This window comes from Garra rufa, chromosome 13 (genome assembly GCF_049309525.1).
Source record: "Garra rufa chromosome 13, GarRuf1.0, whole genome shotgun sequence".
NCBI classification, from domain to species: domain Eukaryota; kingdom Metazoa; phylum Chordata; class Actinopteri; order Cypriniformes; family Cyprinidae; genus Garra; species Garra rufa.
In genome coordinates, this window is record NC_133373.1 from 34,859,698 (window position 1) to 34,879,948 (window position 20,251).

General features: G+C 41.4%; 1 protein-coding gene across 1 annotated transcript in view; it reads right to left on the reverse strand.

Moving 5' to 3' along the window:
* nkain2 (sodium/potassium transporting ATPase interacting 2) overlaps positions 1–20,251 on the reverse strand; it is a 228,413-nt gene that overhangs the window by 51,126 nt on the left and 157,036 nt on the right. The window lies entirely within an intron of this gene.

Below are 20,251 nucleotides of genomic sequence, written 5' to 3' on the forward strand. Positions count from 1 at the left end.
GAATCAATAGCATCTGACATCTGAAATTAAATAATAAATAAAAAATATGAAAGTAAATACAGTTTAATAAGTAAAACATGCTTTTAGTAAAGTAAAACAGCATGCCAACAGGCATTTTAATGTAAAATAATAATAATCATTCTTAACAGAACAGACTTTTATTTTTGGCTTTTCAAAAGTAAAGTAATGCTTTTTACAAAAATAAGCATCTCAGCTTTGTCACAAGTGAGTCTGTTTCTTTTTTCATCTGTCACGTGAGAAGCTGAGCTGAACAAACGTTCGCTGTCTGCGCTTGTGCAGGGCGAGGACAGGTACGCTTGCGCAACTTCAGCGAGCACAGAAAAGCGGCTGTCCTTTGCAGACATTGCAGATTGCAATCTTCACGTCCTGCTCACAGATTTCGAAAAACCGCCACACAAGTGACATGTTTCTGAATGAATCGAATGCCGCGGCCCGCGTACACACTTCCGGAAAAAAACCGGCCGGGATAAAAACGAAAACCGATTTATGGCCGGTCAACCGGTGCATCCCTACTTTGAACCTTTGTAACAGTTGCGTATGAGCCATAAAAATTGTATGATAATGTTGTGAATACCTTGTTTTACTCATTGGCAGAACGTCTAGGTTACGAAGGTAACCCACGTTCCCTGAAGGAGGGAACGGAGACGTTACATGGGATCTCGCCCGAGAGACCGATCATCTCTGAGCCTTATATAAAAAGGCCAATTGCAAATTGGCGAGTGGACGTGCGCGCCGGCCACGCCCCGTACATACGGGTATATAAGATGGCCGCGCGCATCACTCAGTTAGGCTTTTGCTGAAGAGCCGGTCGAGCCGGCGTCAGCGCGACGTCAGGACGTGGCAGGGGAATGTAACGTCTCCGTTCCCTCCTTCAGGGAACGTGGGTTACCTTCGTAACCTAGACGTTCCCCTTCAGTCGAATCACTTCGACGTTACATGGGAACTAGCCCTATGGAAAAGGCCACGACCCTGACGCCGCGTTACGCAACAACTTCACGTACTGACAAGTATACGTGCCGGGAGGCGAAGTGTAACGTAACCTTCCCAACGCCCTGAGGCCCAATAAGGGGGCCCTTCCAGGGATGCCAGTTGTACTGAAGCATGGGTTGGGGGGGCGGAGCACATGAAATATTTACATGTGGAAATGAGAATAATTCAATATATCCATAAAGGTTTTTAGGGATACACGAGGGAAACAGCGGTCTCCTCCGCTGGAATAATAAAAAACTAAGCCACAACCTGCGGGGCGAAGGAGACCCAGGCAGGATCACAGTGCAGGACTACTCCGCGCCTAGGCCTGACTGCGGGGCAGGAGGACCCAGGGTTCGCCGGAGGGAACATTCTGGGAAATAGCGCACGGATCCACATGGGAATGGCGCAGCAAGCCGACACCAGCCGGTCTTCCCGCTCGCCTGTGAGTCCTCATGTTAGGACACGGGAGAACGGCCTCTACGCAAGGTTGTAGAACCAAGCGAAGGTAGGGTGTCGCCCAGCCCGCAGCTTCTGGTTTTTACATCTGCTGGTGAGGTGCCATGAACCAAGGATCACGGCTGTCCCTGAGTATAACAGGAGAAGGCATCTACCACCCATTTAGCCAACCTCAGTTCGGGGAGCATTCCCTTTCTGCTGAATCCCGAGGCAGATGAAGCTGCTTGGTGCGGCTGAAGTGCCGAGTGATTCATTAGTTTCACATTTTTAACGACACAACATCGCAAGGCTGGGTCTGCCTCCTCCGAGGCAGAGCTTGCAGGTTCACCACCTGATCGCGGAAAGGCGTGGTGGGAACCTTGGGCACCGGGCCGGGGTCTCGACGGTAACGTGGCAGACGCCGGGCCCAAATTTCTCGACACACTTTGCTGGCAGAGAAGCTTGTAGGCCCTTTTAATGGGAGCCAGGGCAGTCAGGAGTGCTGTCTTAATGACAGGAATTTTAGCTCGACTGAGGCCAGTGGCTCCAATGGAGCGACCCGCGGCCCTGAAAGGCGACGGGGGGGTCCAAGAGGTATGAGGTGCGCTCTAAGCACCACTGAGGAACCTCAGCTTGTCGGTATCTTACCCTCTTGAAGGAAGCCAGGGCAGTCAGGAGTGCTGTCTTAATGACAGGAATTCTAGCTCGACTGAGGCCCAAGGCTCCAAAGGAGCAACCCGTGGCCCTGAAAGGCGCCGGGGGGTCCCAAGAGGGTATGAGGTGTTTCTTGACAGAGAAAACTTGTAGGTTTCCTACCCTCTTGACGGAAGCCAAGGCAGTCAGGAGCGCTGTCTTAATGACAGGAATGCTAGCTCGACTGAGGCCCATGGTTCAATAGGAGCGTCCCACGGCTCTGAAGGCGACGGGAAGGTCCCAAGAGGGTATGGGGTGTGTTCTGGGCACCTCTGTGAAACCTCACGACCAGAGAATGCTTACCTACTTTGCTCCATCTACTGCATGTGATATGCGGCGAAGCCGCGGCATATACTTGGAGTGTCGAGGGGACAGCCTGCGCTCAAACTCTCCTGCAGGAAGGAAGCATTACTGCAATCGTGTATCTCTGTGGGACCTCTCTTATTAGCGAGAGGAATGCCAGCAAATAGACCTCATCTCAGTGCGTAAGCCTGCCTGGTCACGGGAGCTCGGTACCGAGTGATAGTTGTATCACGGCCTGTAAAGGCCGGAGAGGTCTGGGTGTCAACCTTTTGTGCCCTACAGGGAGGGACTGCCGCGAGGGAGGGGTTACTAAGACCTGAGTCCGGGTGGGCCATCCTTGTAGCGCAACCAACAGACTACTCCTCGTCCTCCCTGGACTTGCACAGCGTCTGTGCAAGGAGGCTCGCTGGGGAAGGCGTACTTGGGCCCCGGAGGTCAGCTGTGTGCCGGCGTTACTCTGAAAAGAGGCAGCTGGCAATGAGAGGAATCGGAAGACGGGCGGATGTGGCTGGCCAACCGATATACTCCAACTAGCTGCGTCACGGGGTGGAGTCGCCATCCTGCAGGTGGGTGGACTGCCGTGAGAGCCGATAGACTGCACGGTTGAGTTTTCCTGCTTCAAGAGAATGGCAAGTAGCAAAATCTGCCACATTGGACTCCATGGGAGCAGATGGGGAGGTTGTAAGCCTCCATCGTACATGGCAACCCAACCCGTGGTAAGCCACGAGCTGGCTTGTCGGCCATACTGCGGGAAAACGCCAGTCCGGAGTGAGCCGAGATGCCATGCCCATCATGGGACTCGATCGTGCTGAAGCGGTCTCACATAAAACAAGCTTAGCAGCTCTTAGCGGCTAGAGCTGTCATGTGCCCCAGGAGCCTCTGATTTTGAGAGGGACCGCTGTATTGTGTCTGATTAACTCAGGGATTACAGCACTGACTGCGCGCTCTATTGTAGTAAGGCGGCTGTCTTGTTGGACCGAGTCGGCTCCCTAACCGAGGAAACGAATCCCCTCGGCTGGCCTGAAGGACCAGATGGCGGGGGTGCCGAAGCACCAGGTCCCTATGTTCGCACAACGGAACTCACGAGTGGGCTATACAAAGCACCAGCCGAAGAGACGGTTGATGATGCGAACTCCTGTCTGCCAAGAGGGGACAGGGGAGCTCCCATGGCCTAAAAAAGGCAGGAAGGAGGGGGACTTGCCAAATGGAAGCACCTCACACTGAAGAGCTCGACCCCCGGAGCAGACCGCCGAGGGGGTGTGTGTCGGGGGGAAATCGAGACGCGACAGCGGGTGCCCTTCAGGCAGATGGCTGCAACCCAGCCCTGGAGACGGAAACATAGCTGTATGTGCTTCGTCGTGAGCGAGTGTGCCGACAGCCTGAGAAGGGATCGGGACAGAGCTCCATCCAGGGCGGATATTAACCCACCACACTAACTGGGCACGTGAAGTCGGAACTGAGGGGTCCCGACCTCGTCCCGGGGGAGGGACAGGCTGGATCGCGTCCTTCGCCAGTAGGAACGCGACCTCCGCAGGCAGAACAGAGGCACGCCTGCCCGAAAAAGAATGTAAGGGGTACCTCTGAGTCTGGGCGGACGCCTGGGGCCGGGCCGTACCGTCCGTATCAACCAGCGTAGTGGTATCAAGGGAACGTTGACCGACGTGACCGTGGTGGGGCAGCCTAGGGGGAGACAGGGAAGGAGACAGAGCCCAGAAGGATGAACGTCCTGGAGAAGTGTCTAACTGTACTAAGCAGTGCTTACCTTCTTCCCTGGATCCCGCGCTGGCGAAGGCCGGCCGCGAGTCTGGTTCTGAGGAGTGTAAGTGCTGCTCAGAAAGGAAACTCGAGGCCGAAACCAGAGGTGAGAATTTTGCTCTTTTTGAGAAAATTGTGGGTGCCGTCGACGGATGGCCGACTGCAGCATTGAAGTACACAGTGGCTCCCGGCCCTCCACCGGGAGCGTGGAGCGGGGAGCGTAGATGTTAGCATCCCCTAAAGAGCAGTCTCAATCACCTCTGGAGGCCCGCGTCAGGGACGTTTCGCAGTTTTCTTGCGAGTGTTTCGGGCCGGTCCCTGAGAGGCGGGCGGCGCCGCTCTCCTGCGGCCGGCTCTGCGCCGGGTAGCCATCCCGGCTTCGTGACCCTCGGCGGGAGCTGGAATTGACCTACTGGCCGCAGGGGGGCGCCCTCGGCGATGGGCAGGCGGAGGCGGGGCCACCGGCGGCGGGATGTTGACTTCGCGGCGGGGCAAGATATGTTTGATGGCCTCCGTCTGCTTCTGGACTGCCGAGAATTGCTGGGCGAAATCCTCGACAGTGTCGCCGAACAGGCCACTCTGGGAGATGGGGGCGTCGAGAAAGCGAGCTTTGTCGGCGTCCGCCATCTGAGCCAGATTGAGCCACAAGTGTCGCTCCTGGACCACGGCCGTGGACATCACCTGACCAAGAGACCGCGCCGTGACCTTCGTCGCTCGAAGGACGAAGTCGGTGGCGGCGCGGAGTTCCTGCATCACTTCTTGATCAGGACCACCCTCGTCCAGCTGTTTCAGCGCCTGCGCCTGGTAGACCTGTAAGGTGGCCATGGCGTGGAGGGCAGAGGCAGCCTGTCCAGCAGCGCGGTAGACGCGGCCCGCAAGGGCGGACGAGCGCTCACACGCTTTGGAGGGTAGATGCGGTCGGTCCTGCCAGGTGGTGGCGCCACGCGGGCACAGATGCACCGCTACAGCGCGCTCCACCTGGGGAACCAACTCGTATCCCCGGGCTGCCCCGCCATCGAGGGTGGTGAGGGGGGAGGAGCTGGGGCGGAGACGCGATGAAAACGGCGCCCGCCAGGTTTTGACCAGCTCCTCATGCACCTCCGGAAAGAATGGGACGGAGGGAGGGCGCGGCGGAACCGCAGGCGCCCCCCTCAGGAACCAGTCGCCAAGCCTAGAGGGATCGGCAGGAGGTAGATCTGACACCTCGAGGCCGATCCCCCTGGCGGCACGGAGGAGCATAGCCGACAGCTCAGCGTCCATGTCAGCCGGAGCAGCGACCAGGGGAGGGCGCTGGCCCGGCGAGATATCCGCCTCGCCGTCAGACTCACCCTCTGACGCAGCGACAGACATCTCTTCCTCTGGTGGAGCGCCAAAAGAGATGCTCGGCCCGGATACCGGGGAAGCATACTGCTCTGGCCACTCAACGGGGCCACGCTGGGGTGCAGACGGCCGCGGGGCTTTGGAAGCCGGCGGCGCGTTCTGCACCGTAACCTTTAAATCCCCTCTTTGCCTCGCCACGGCGGCCGAAAAGCACTGACGGCTTAACGACGGGCCGCGGGGCGCAGAGGCGAGCCGTCTCGCAAAAGAGCGGCGGTTTCTCAGCGTGACCATGGTCATGCACTCACAATGCTCGCATGAACCATCCGTGAACGCTGCCTCAGCATGTTCTAAGCCCAGACATGTGAGGCAGCGTTCATGTCCATCCTCAGAGGTGAGGAAACTGCCACATCCAGTAGCGCACGGCCGGAATACCATCCTGAAAAGGACGCTTCACGGCCGTGAGAAATTGCTCTTTTAGATCCTGGTCTGCCCAGGGAGGAACCGCGGCACTCTGTGCACTGTTGGGGCTGCTCGCTGGAGCGCAGGAGGCTTTTAATGGCCGTTAAAACGGCCGCCCGCAGGATACCGCTGACGGCTGCCAAACACTCTTTTAGAAGTCTCTTATAGATGGCAGCACGTCAGCAGAGAAGAGCTTGAGCAGGAACGTGAAGTTTTCTTGAAGTTTCTTTCTTAGAAGGCTCGATCAGAAAGGCTCTGAAAGCAAAAGTCTAACTGAGTGATGCGCGCGGCCATCTTATATACCCGTATGTACGGGGCGTGGCCGGCGCGCACGTCCACTCGCCAATTTGCAATTGGCCTTTTTATATAAGGCTCAGAGATGATCGGTCTCTCGGGCGAGATCCCATGTAACGTCGAAGTGATTCGACTGAAGGGGAAACATGTTTCTCACATTTCTACCAATTCTGGCTAGTCTTTCTCGCATTTCTGAGTTTATATCTCACAATTCAGACTTTTTCTCAGAATTACAAGAAAACAGTCTAAATTGTAAGACCAAAAAGTTGCAATTACAGTTTTATTGTTTTATATTCTAATCTTCCATACAAAAGGGTTTTGTTTCAGGTGTTTCAGTCCTATTTTCTGCATATGACATGAGTGGGGACAAAAGCGTCTCCTTCTTCTATGTCTACAGTGCTGCAGACGCTGCTGGATAGCAACACAACAGACCTCACGAGTACTCAGGGCAGGAGGTGAGGGAGAGAGCATTAATCACAGATGAGAAGTGTTATCCCACCATCGGTGCTCTCTTCCCCTCTTCTCCTCTCTCTCTCTTTCCCATAGTGCACTTGCTGCAAGCAGCAGCAAATACAAGTGCATACTCTGTTTCTTCCCAAGCACCCTAGGAAATTAACACACTCTCCTCTAAAGGACCTCCAAAGTTGGTGTCTGCAGAAGGGTTATTCTGAAATAAGTTTGAAGTCCACTGTGGCATCTTGAAATGAGGAAATACATCACACAAGAGCTGCCATATGAATCTGATCTACTTAAATGGCTTGGGCCCACAGAAACAACTTCCAAAAGTTAACAGTAAACAAACTAAACCAGGTAATAATTTATTAAAGGTATATTGTATCCAAAAATGAAAATTCTGTCAGTAATTACTCATCCTCATGTCATTCCAATCCTGTAAAGGCTTTGTTCATCTTCGGAACACAAATTAAGATATTTTTGATGAAATCTGAGAGCTTTCTGGCCATGCATAGACAACAACGCAACTGATACATTCAAGGCCCAGAAAGGAAGTAAGGACATCAATAAAATAATCCATGTGACATCAGTGATGTTAAGAAGCTACAAGAATACTTTGTGTGCAAAAGAAACAAAAATAATGACTTTATTTAACAATTTCTTCTCTTCCATGTCAGCGCCTTGCATTCACAAGAGCACCACAACACATGCATGCATAAAGTCATTATTTTTGTTTTCTTTGCACAAAAAGGATTCTGGTAGCTTCATAAAATTATGCTTGAACCACTGATGTCACATTGACTATTTTAATGATGTCCTTACTACCTTTCTGGACTTGAACATTTCAGTTGCCTTGCTGTCTATTTAGGGTCAGAAAGTTCTGGGATTTCATTAAAAATATCTTAATTTGTGTTCTTAAGATGAACGAAGGTCTAACGGGTTTGGAACAACATATAAATGAGTAATTAATGACAGAATTTACATTTTTGGGATAATCTCTTTAAGGTTAACATGAAATGCCATTTGCTGAATAAAACTTATTTTATCATTAAGTTTAATTTTTCTGTTTTTAAGTTTTATTTAATCTGTTTGATTTTCTTTCTTCTAACACAAAATAAGATATCGAAGAATGTATCAACTGTTTCGTACATATAATGATAGTCAATGGGGTCCAAAACAACACTGGACCCCATTAAATTTATTTCTAAGAACAAAAATCTTTTTCAAACCCTTGCTTGCAATGACATGAGGGAGATTTTTGGTTGAACCTTTAGGTTTAAGACTCTAAATAGTCCAGTTTGTTTTTGTTCTTGACTTCGACATCAAACCATGTATTATGCTTTTTTAAAGTAGTTTTTAAAGGTCACTTTCTCTGATCAAACATACAGAAAAAATGGACCTATTGCAAAATAATATAATATAAAAATATTTTTATATATTTTAAAATGTAATTTATTCCTGTGCAGTCATTACTCCAGTTTTCAGTGTCACATGAACCTTCAGAAATCATTCTAATATGCTGATTTGCTACTCAAGAAACACTTATGATTATCAATGTTGAAAACAAAGTTGCGCTGCTCAATATTTTAGAAAGCAATTGTGACCTTGGACCACATTTTTTTTTTTTTTTTTTTGAAACTGAGATTTATACATCATCTGAAAGCTGAATAATGCGCTTTCCATTAATGTATGGTTTGTTAGGATATGACAATATTTGGTTGAGATACAACTAAATGAAAATCTGGAATCTGAGGGTGCAAAATAACAAAAATACTGAGAATGTCGCCTTTAAATCCATCCAGATGAAGTTCTTAGCAATGTATATTACTAATTAAAAATTACATTTTGATATATTTACAAGAGGAGATTTACAAAATTCCTTCATGGAACATGATCTTTACTTAATATCCTAATCATTTTGACATAAAATAAAAATCTATAATTTTGACCCATATACAACCGTGCTACTTAAGATAAGTTTTGTGGTCCAGCGCCACAATTAGGGTTGCAAAGGGGTAGAAAATTTCCGGTAAATTTCCAGAAACTTTTCAAAAATCCCAGGAAGATTCCAAAAAAAAAGTTTCCAAAATTTCTGGAAATTTTCCACCTTTTTGCAACCCTAGTCACAGTTGATTCCGGATTCTTTGATAAATAGAAATCTTTTGTAACTTTACAGATATCTTTACTGTCACTATTGATCAATTTCATGCATCCTTGCTCAATAAAATTATTAAATCTTTTCAAAAATCCTACTGACTTCAAACTTTTGAACAATAGTGTATATAAAGTAATTCCCTGCAAATTTGATCTTTAATATGCAGAAAGACATATTTGCTTGGTATTTCATTCATCGTTAGAGATCATTTAGAGAAAATAAACAAATATCATTTAAATAAAATTCTGCACACCACCTGTTTTCAGCATGTTAACTGCACCAGGCAAACAGCACTGCGATTTGTAAATAAAGTGCATTCTGTTATAAGCTTCATTTGCATGGAGGCGTGTCTGACTTAACGACTTCATTTAAATATGTATGCCAGTGCACAAACCACCTGGTCAAGTTGGACTGCGAGTGCTTAGTGAATATCACTGGGAAAATCCATGCTAAACTGATGAAATTGCAGTGCATTGGCCCTGCAAAGACAGAAAGTGTAAGAAGAGGATTATCACGAAGCGATCGGTGTACGATTCCGATATTAGCTCACATCATGGGCCTTTCATTATCATACAACTCTACTTAATTACTTTCAGACTGACGCTCCCTTACTGTGTAATGATGCATGCAGCCTTACTAATGTCTGAGATGCTTGTAAATGAATGGTCGAAGGCTCCACATCCATTTCGGCTGGGAGAGAAACCTAATTAACTGAAGGTGCCGCACTGTTGCTCCGACGCGGGAAAACAATGGGACCGAAGGCACGTCTCGTAGCCTGCTGCAGGTGCCGTTCAAAAAAAAAAAAAAAAAAAAAAAGAGCGCGAAGTGGCTGGCTAGCAGTGAAATGACAGCACTCCCTCCCAGATGCCTCCTCTGTAATCCACATAATTATCTCTGTGTGTGTGAAGATCGAGCTGTCATTACTGTAGTTCACATCAACGCCCTTTCAACAAGCCACATCCATCTCCATAATACTGAATCGAATTAACCTCCAGGTTATTTTCATTAATAAATATGAGATAAGAAATTATTACTTGGACACTTTGTGTTCTGTCAAATGACTGTGTTTTAGTCAAAGAGAAGACAAGCAAAATTTGCTGATCAATTGTGTTCTTGTCAGCTAGATAAAATGAGAAGTGGGAAGAGGGAGCGAGAGAGCGGTTGTCTCCATAGTTAACCGATCAAAGAGGCACTTATTCGCTTTAGGAGAAAATAATGAACGAGTCAATTTTTCAACACCCCGATTTCTGTGTGGGGAACAAAGACGATCATTATGTATCTGCGAGCTTGAGGGGATGATTGAAAATGTTGTCTATGCATCCAGACGCAACTGTGTATCTGGGGAGGGTCTGAAACATAAAGAAACACGTTGTCAAAACAACACTGCCACATATTTCTAGCTTCAATTATGAATTTCTTCTCGGAGATGTTGCTGCAAACAAAGACGCTTCCAGAGAAAACACATTATGAACGAGTATCTGAGGTCACCTGGTTGCATAAACAGGCGGCAAGACTGTTGCTACCCTGCAGATAGAGCTCTGGAAGAACTTGTGCCGGTGCCGTGACAGTCTTGACAAATGCTTTTGAATTTTGCTGAATGAAATTTGAAAACAGCAAATATTATGTAACGGATAATGTACTGACACATACTGCCATCACAGCTAAAACAGTTATTTTGTATCGCCCTGAAAGAGTCTACACTATCCTGAAAATGACAGAGCTGCTTACCATCTAAATAGAGAAACGGACATGAGATAAGTTACTTTTAATATTATATTGGTGAATTTTTCTTTTTTAAATAAATAAATACTTTTATTCAAGGCATAGGAAGGAAGGATGCAAAAGTAAAGGTATTTGCAATATAAAAAAAAGACTTTATTTTAAATACAATGTATAATGGGTTTTCACAAAAATATGAAGCAGCACAATTGATTTCAACATTGATAATAATAAATGATTCTTTAGCACCAAATCAGCATATTTAGGCATATTTCTGAATGTTCAGTTTCACGTGATCCTTCAAAAATCATTTTAATATGCTGATTTATTATCAGTGCTGCTTAATATTTTTTTTAAACCTGTGATACTTTTATTTCAGGATTCTTTGATCAATAAAAGGTTAAAAAGAACAGTATTTATTTAAAATAGAAAGGTTTTCTAACAATATACACTACTGTTGAAATGTTTGGGGTCAGTAAATTTTTACAACATTCACAACGGATGTGTTAAATTAATAAAAAAATGATAGCACAGATTTACTTTGTTAGAAAAGATTTATATTTTAAATAAATGCTGTTCTTTTTAACTGGTCATTCATCATAGAATCCTGAAAAAATGTATTACAGGTTCCCAAAAAATATTTGGCTATTTCCAGCACTGAAAAAAAAAGAGAAACTTTCGTAAACTTGGATGCTCAAGAAACTTGAAGCAATAAACTTAGCTTGTCTCAGATTGGTGGGTTTAAGGAACGACCCAAACTGTGACTCACCACAGGGACACGGCAAAGAAAATGCTAGCAATAAACTTCAGGCCTTGATATTGTTTTACACTCAGTAGGAACAGTCTCAGCAGCCAGCGGTGGGACTCAACTCAGCACTTCTGCTGACACAGACATATGTCTTGTCCCTTTCAATGCTTCAGAGAGAGCTTAATTCAATCATTGTCATATTGATCCTGGCACCATGCATTCTCCTGACACTGGCCTACTGTAACAGCTTCTGTGTTTAGAAGACTAAGCCTTATTGAACATGCAATGACTTCAACAGTTTCCTACATAATATCTGACAGCCCCTAACGATATTTCTTATTCCGCATATGAAAGTGTGCTTAGTGACCCATAGGAAAGAAAAATGAGATCTCTTTAATAGCTCCTAGACAGCAGTGGAATTAAACAGAGGGCGATTGGCAAACAAAACAAAAATAATGACTTTATTCAACAATACAACATGTGTTGTGGTAATCTTGTGAAGATTGACACAGAAGAGAAAAAATTGTTAAATAAAGTCTTTATTTTTGTTTTCTTTGTGGACAAATAGTATTCTCATAGCTTCATAAAATGAAGGTTGAACAACTGATGTCACATGGACTATTTTACTAATGTCTTTACTACCTTTCTGGGCCTGGAATGTGTCAGTTGTGTTGCTGTCTATGCAGGGTCAGAAAGCTCTTAGATTCAATCAAAAATATCTTAATTTGTGTTCTAAAGATGAACGAAGGTCATACAGGTCTTTCCACCCACGGCGCCACCATTTTGTTTTTGTAAGCGACAACGGTGTATTAGTTCTAATGCCCATTTCTAATGTTTTTATAACTTATGTGTGTATTTTCAAGTGTTTAGTTTAACACATGCCATGCAATACCCGCTTGTTCCGAGGTGTGCACTCAGACAACCATATCAGAAGTTTAAACTGATATGACTAATGTATGATTTCAGCTTGATAGACACGATAATCAAAACCAAGCAGATGTCTTTTGTCAGAGTATCTGAGGTACGAGCTGTGAAGGCACAGCTATATTAGGCATATAATAGGTGCCCGTTAACATCTTTTGTTATTTGATTAAAGGAGAGGTTCACTTCCAGAACAAAAATTTACGGATGATTTACTCACCCTCTTGTCATCCAAGATGTTCATGTCTTTCTTTCTTCAGTCATAAAGAAATTATGTTTTTTGAGGAAAACATTTCAGGATTTCTCTTCATATAGTGGACTTCTATGGTGTCTGTGAGTTTAAACCATAGACTGTAAAAAATATGGACGTGACGTCATCCGTAGGTTTCTGAAGAGCGATTTTGAAGCCTATAGTGGGCGGGATTCGCCGTCGCCATCTTGGAATCGCGTCATCACGCGTCACTCCCGGATAATCGAAAATGGGCAAAGAGGCGGGATGTGGGTGGAGCTGGGTGCTGAAACCACGCCTACTTAGCGCCCCAGTGGTGACAGCAGTGGCAATCCCCCTGTCACTCAAGTGGCCACGCCCTTAATTATGCAGAACTTTACGGCTCAATATAACTTAAACGGATGAGTTATAAAAAAAATTCACCCCTCTCACAGTTGACATGAAGGGCGAAATTAGCTATATAGTCTAAAACCACTTTTTGAAACAAGCTGTAAACATGTTTTTTTTCTGCTGTAAAGTTGGGCATTTTAACATGGGGAGTCATTGGGACTGACTCCCTTTTGCAGCCACTCTCTAGCGGCCAGTCGATGAATTGCAGTTTAAGCCACTTCCGTGTTGGTTTCAATAGAGAGAGCGGGAGGTTGCCGCTTGGTTTAAACTTCCAAAATGCAGTTGGATGAAAAGGGGGTGAGTACATTATCTGTAAATTTTTGTCCTGGAAGTGAACTTTCCCTTAACATTAATGACACAGACAGGTATTTAATTAGGCTGTTGTCTCTTTAAGACAGACTCTTTAATGCAGGGATGTAATATACTGACACATATCCAGTTTTCACCCACCTGTATAAGCCATAACTGACTGTATTTACATACAGTCCACACAGTGGGCATTTTGACAACCATGTGTGTATTTGACAATTTAGGCGCAAGGAAAACTGGCATGCTGTCTGAAAGGACTGGAATCGTGCGTGTTTGTGTTATCCCGCCTTCACTAACTGCAAGTTAATCGATAACTAATTGTTATCGATTAGGGATGCACGATATTTATTGGACAGATAAATTATCGACCGATATGGGTAAAAATTATGTAATTTTTATTGCTACGATAAATAAACGAAATCCGATCCGATAAAGTACTCTTGCTGGTAAATCAATCAATCAGTCTGGTTTATCTGAGATTCATCTGCTTTCCGAGTGCAAGCGACTGCAGCTGTAAACTGCAGTGACTCTCGGATCATCTGTGTCGTCATCATCGTCTTAGCCGGTCTGGAAGTTTTTCCCGGTGGCAGAGGAGGACGATGCTATTGCTATTTGCAACACATGTTTAGCAAGGATTCTGAGAGGAGGTAAAAAGCCGTCAAGTTTTAACACAACAAATCTCACTTCAGAGGTCGTCATCGCGGTGAATCTGTTTTAGGGGCCGTTCACATGTCGCGCCTAAAACGCGTGGAAAACGCTAGACGCGCCGCTTTCTCTTTCTTTCCAAACCGCTCTGTAGCCTGTTCTGCCGTGGCATCTGCCGTTGCTAAGCAACCATGACCTGCGCTCTCCATAAAGACGCGGAAGTTTCAGCAAAGGATAAATGGATTTTCAGCATTAAAAATCGCTTGCAGTAGCTCTGTTATTAAATTTATTTAAAAATGGTTATTCCCGTACAGCTATGATAAGCTGTTTCTCCACCTTGGCAGTGCTTTCAATGTTATTAACGGAACGGGTGAAGCTGATTGGTTGGTTCATGTCATATGACCTGCGTTGGGCTTGCGGCATTCTGAAAAGTTGATGTTTTTACCTCGATCTTGATGTTTTATTCCCCGCCTTGTACGATTTGGTTGCTGCACACATTCATAATATGATCAATAAGAAGCTTTAACGGACATTTGGACATCTGATTTTACTCCATGATGCACTTTTCATTTTTTCCAGGTTGACAAATGTCAAAGCATTTTATTTAGAATTGTGGTGCCTTACACAAAAAATAAAAAAAACATTTTTGAGTCAGGACTGATGTTTGCTATGATAGTTAGACGCAGATATATACAGTAATATACATTTCATTAGTTTATCTCAGATTTTGTATTCTCCTGGGTGCACAAAATTATCATATAAAAATATGAACGTATCGGTATCGGTATCGGTATCGGCCACAAGAAGGACTTAATTATCGGCTATCGGTATCGGTAAAAAATTTTCATATCGTGCATCCCTATTATCGATTAACATTTTTGTGTATTTGAACCCTTTCCAACAATGACTGTATAATTCTGAGATCCATCTTTTCACACTGAGGACAACTGAGGGACTCATATGCAACTATTACAAAAAGTTCTAAAACTTACTGAAGCACCAGAAAGAAACATAATGCATTAAGAGCTGGGGGTGAAAACTTCTGAAAAGAATGGAGATGTGTACATTTTTCTTATTTTACCTAAGTATCATGTTTTTTTCCCTTCAGAATGGACATCCTAATATTTTCTGTTGCTTCCCTTAAAATAAAAGTTCTATTCAGCTGAGCTTTTTTGGAAAGTACTTTCTTATATTATGTACTTCATCATAAAGAACAGTTAAGAAAAAACTAGAGGCAAAATCCCTCAGATTTACAGTCAGAAGGTGAAGCTCCGTTGGGAAGCAGGTGTGCTTCAATATTGTCATTTCCACAGCGCCACGTTCAGATCTGTTTCATCAACACACGCCTAATTACATGGCATGTGTGAAGTCATTATAAAACACCTCAGCAGTCTTGGGATTTTCTCATATTCAAACAAACTGACGAGAAGCTTCAGCTCTGTAATTATGAGAAAAAGGAGAGTAAAAGCGAAATAGGTATTTTTTATATCTACCTATGTGGGTGTAAAGTCCCGCCCCCAAACTGTACATAGCTTCCTGCAGTAGAATAGAGATCAGACCATCAATAAGGGAATAGCGGTTCCTGCTCTCCTCTCTGGAGAGGGGGCACCACAAAGCCACTAAAAGCTCCCACCAGGCGCTCAGTCTGCACAGACACACAGCTGCCTTTCTCCTCTGCTATTCTCTGTATAATATCGCCACAGGAACATCAGTCATAACAGAGGAAGGTCTATAAATACCGGGGTGAATGGAGCCGATACCTACCTGTGCTCTGTTACAGCTCTTTATGAGACACCGGTGGTCACCAATAAAGTTACTGACCCCCGACATTACACCTGATAAGGTATACCAGTCGTATGCAACTCACACTGCAATCATGTTACTTGAAGTGTTAAGTGCAAAAAGCATGGTATCAGTAACAAAACATTGTTCACTAATGCTGACTTTGACTAAAATGTGCAGTGCATTTGAGTAGTTGACAAATTACAAGATCATTAACACATCAACTATATTTTTAAAATCAAGATTTGAAACATATATTTGTATTGGAAATAGTCATAAAAATTCCTGTGGTGTGACATTCCTTACTCCATGTAAAACTATTCCTATATTTTTTAGTAGTAGTAGTAGTAGTAGTAGTAATAAATAATAATTATTATTATATTATATAATATTTATAATATAACAATATATTGTCATATATAAACATGACATACATTATTATTATCATATACAAACTATTATATTAAATTATATAAATGATTATTATAATTTAAAATATATAAATACAGAATAAAAATATAATTCACAGTATAATAATGTTATTAATTATCATACACCATCTATATTTTTATTTGTATAGCAGGTTTGATACATAAAATGTGGTTAATATATTTAAAAAATTACTATGAACTTTTAAAAGCTGATATTAATTTGGAAAGTGCATTAACTATTTTGTACTTATAAGAAATTATTTGTCATCTGAATAAGTGAAGGCAAAAATGGTGAATTAATTAAGATACTTGTTAAATATAATATATATAAATAAATACATATATATATATATATATATATATATATATATATATATCAGTGGCGATTTCTTTAAGACTGCAAGGGAAGCTCAGCTTCCCCTATAATGTCACAAAATTAATGGTCAAGTTACGTACTATTGTATTAACATTTTATTGACTAAAAATGCGTTAGAAAACGTTCATCTCAAAGACGAGTTCGTTCAGAATCAGTTAGATATAGCAGGTCGGCTGACTTGATTTTCTTCTCATACATTCCCGTAGCGTCACAGTGCATTTCCCCATTGAAGCCCAGCGTCCATTGACTTCAATGGGGCTGCTTTGAACGTTTTTTTTCAGTGCTTTGAAACTAGACGGTCATTGGATAAACGCTGCGATTATGTCCCGCCCACGGACGCTCAGCGTCTCTGGGGGTGAATGAGGAGTGGGCTGGCCTGGACGCTGAGCTTCTGCGTGATGATTGGAAGGTCTGTCAAAAGATTGCATCTCCTTTTGACTGACAGCGATTTTGTACTATAAGGAATCGCTGAAGCTATTCGCGCTCAGTCCCATCGTGGATTTCTCAAGTTCAGTCGAAATAAAAACTGCTGCAACCTATTTCTTTATATTTGCTTGGCGAAATTGCTTGATTTTCATCATACATTTCCACAATTATACACCACATTCCTTGTTTCACTTTTACAGAGTTTAATTTTTTTTTTAGATCGTTCATTCATTCATTCATATAGTAGGCTAGGCTAGCGTCGTGGGTGAAACTGCACACGAAAAGACGCCTAGTTGGTACGACAGGGTCACAGACCATTTTCTTGAAAAGGAACGTAGGGCAGAATTTACTTTTAAATAAATAGACAATTTTATGATGTAGGCCGAAAATGAGCTTCCCCTATTTGACAGACCAGTAGCCGCCACTGATATATATATATATATGTATGTATGGACTATTTGTATTTATAATCATTTGTCACAACAACAACAACAACAACAACAACAACAATAATAATAATAATAATAATTATTATTATTTATAATATATTGTCACATATAAATAGTATATAATTATTATAATTTGAATTATATAAATGCAAAATAAAAATATAATTCACAGTATATTATTATTATATACAAACACACATGCACGCAATAAATTAAAAAAAAAAATATGCATGGACAATTTGTACTTAAAAGCATTTGTCACAATAATAATAATAATAATAATAATAATAATAATAATAATTATTATTATTATTATTATATATTGTCATATATAAATAGTATATAAATTATTATTATAATTTAAAATATATAAAAGAAAAATATAAATATAATTCACGGTATAGTATTATTATTATTATTATTATTATTATTATATATACATACATACATACATACAGTAAATAAACAAATAAATAAAGAGCATTAACTACAAAAGAGAGAAACTGCATAAATTTCAGTTGTCAACATTTCTCTAGACTTTTACAATTTCTGACCACATTTTAGCTAATCACGTAGAAATACTAAGTTTCTCAATTAAAATGAACTTAAAATAAATAACTTAAAATATGTTAAACAGAAAATATAGCATGTCACTGCTTGAAATTTCAAGTCAACTACCCATTTAACATCTGTAGTGTGACACCTTTTCAAGTAAAACAAAATATTTGGCTTGAACTAGCGTGTATGACTTCACTGCATCCACTAGAATTTGATTGGATCGTGAAAAGTAGGATTGTACTATTGGTTACCACCTTGGTTACACCATCAGAAAACAAAAATCTTTTGGTTAGAAATCAAAAGATATTACAGCTCGATTAGGAAAACAAACAAAATAACGTGTGCTGATGAATCATGCAGTAAACAGGGTCAATTTTGATTTCATGTCGCGCTGGAAAAACAGCAATAAATTAGATTTCGGCGTATGAGAATGAAAGCCAAGGGAGAGTCTTGTACAGGCTTGTAATCAGAGAATTGCTGTATCCACGGCGGAGGGGGTTCACTTCACTATTGCATTAGAGACGTTGATTGTGGAGGGGGGGCAGAAGCAGGTGTCGCAGGTAATGGAAGAGATAAAGAATAAAGACTCGGAGGAAGGCAGCATGCTGAGCTCCTATTAACAACCCGCATTCAAGCAATATCAGCACTGGAGCCCGGCCAAACATCTCAACACCTCTCATATTCAGAAGCATTTCCTGAACCGTTATTTACAGACTTGGTGTAATCAACTGGTTACGTCTTAAATAGACACAAACAAAAGCGCTGCATCGAATTCGACTCTAAACCAGAGCTTCTCATCCTTGAGGAAACAGTCAATTATACAGTTTAGCTTTGTACAACGATATTGCACTGCAGAATTCCACAACCGACCAATCAGAAGAGACACATAATAAAGTACCATATAGAGGGCCCTATGATTTCTGAAATCAAAGAATTTGCTCAATTTTGGACATATAAATCAAAAGTAGATCAGTACACTTAAAACAAAACATGATATGGACTAGTGTCTGTCAATATTAAGCCACAAAAATACTATTTAGATGCAAATCTTTACAACAAGCGTGACGCTTGTGGTGTTTTTAGCCTTTGCTGCCTCAATATATGAATACATGAACACATAAACAATCACTTTATGACCATTATACCGCTTCTTTTGAGAAAAACTATTGCCATATCAAATACAAACAGAAACTTAAAGGTCAAAAAAGTTTAACCTGAAGAAACTGCGACAGAAAAAAAAATTGCCTAATGTAATGATAGTACTGCTACTAATACTATTAAAATTATTAATAAAACATTATTCTTCAAATAATATTTACCATAAAATTATTTACCAAAAAACAAAAACAAAAAAAAAACAAGAAATAATATAATAATATTTATATATAAATATTATATATTTATAATAAAATCAATTATTTAGAGATGCTTTTGATTATTAACATTTAATTAAATCCAGAATCCATAAAATTAATGAAAAACACAGAATTTGGTAAAAAATAAAAGTAAATTTGAGAAAAAAAAAAATGTATTTCATCGGGCCTTAAAAATAGATTTTTTTGTTAAACTTTTATTAAATTGCTCTTAAATTTCTAAAAGTTTCATGATTTTAATTAAGTAGACTTGTTTTTTTTATTATGTTTTTTTTTTAATTTAATCATTAAAACAGAGTCTAGAAAAAATGAAAAAAAAAAAAAAACAAACAAACAAAAAAAAAAAAACGGAATCCTGAAAAATTTAGATGGAAAGAACAGAATTTGGTAAAAATAAATCTGAATTTGTTAAAAATAAAACTGAATTTGAGAAAAAAATTAATTGTATTTCATAGGTCCTTGAAAATAATATTTTTGTTAAACTTTTATAAAATTGCCCTTAAATTGTTTCATGATTATAAGTAATTAGACATGCTTTTTGATTAATATTTTTATTTAGCCATTAAAACATGAAAAAAAACTGAATATGGTAAAAATTAGACAAAATGTATTTTTTGTTAAACTAATTAAATTGCTCTAAAATTGTGAAAGTTTCATGATTTTAATTAATTAGACATGTTTTTTTATTTTTTATTTTTTTTACCATTAAAACAGAGTCTAGAAAAATGTAAAAGAAATACAATAAAAACAAAATCCTGAAGAATCTAAAAAATAAATAAATAAAACTGAATTAGGGCCTTGAAATTTTATTTTTTATTAAACTTTTATTAAATTGCTCATACATTTCATGATTTTAATTAATTAGACATGCTTTTTTTCTATTATTATTTTTATTTATAAATTAAAACAGAGTCTAGAAAAAGTTAAAATGGGAAAAAATGTAAATGGAAAAAAATGAATTTGGAAAACAAAACTGAATTTGGTAAAACTAAAACTAATAAATACATAGAAAAATAATTCGGAATCCGTAAATAT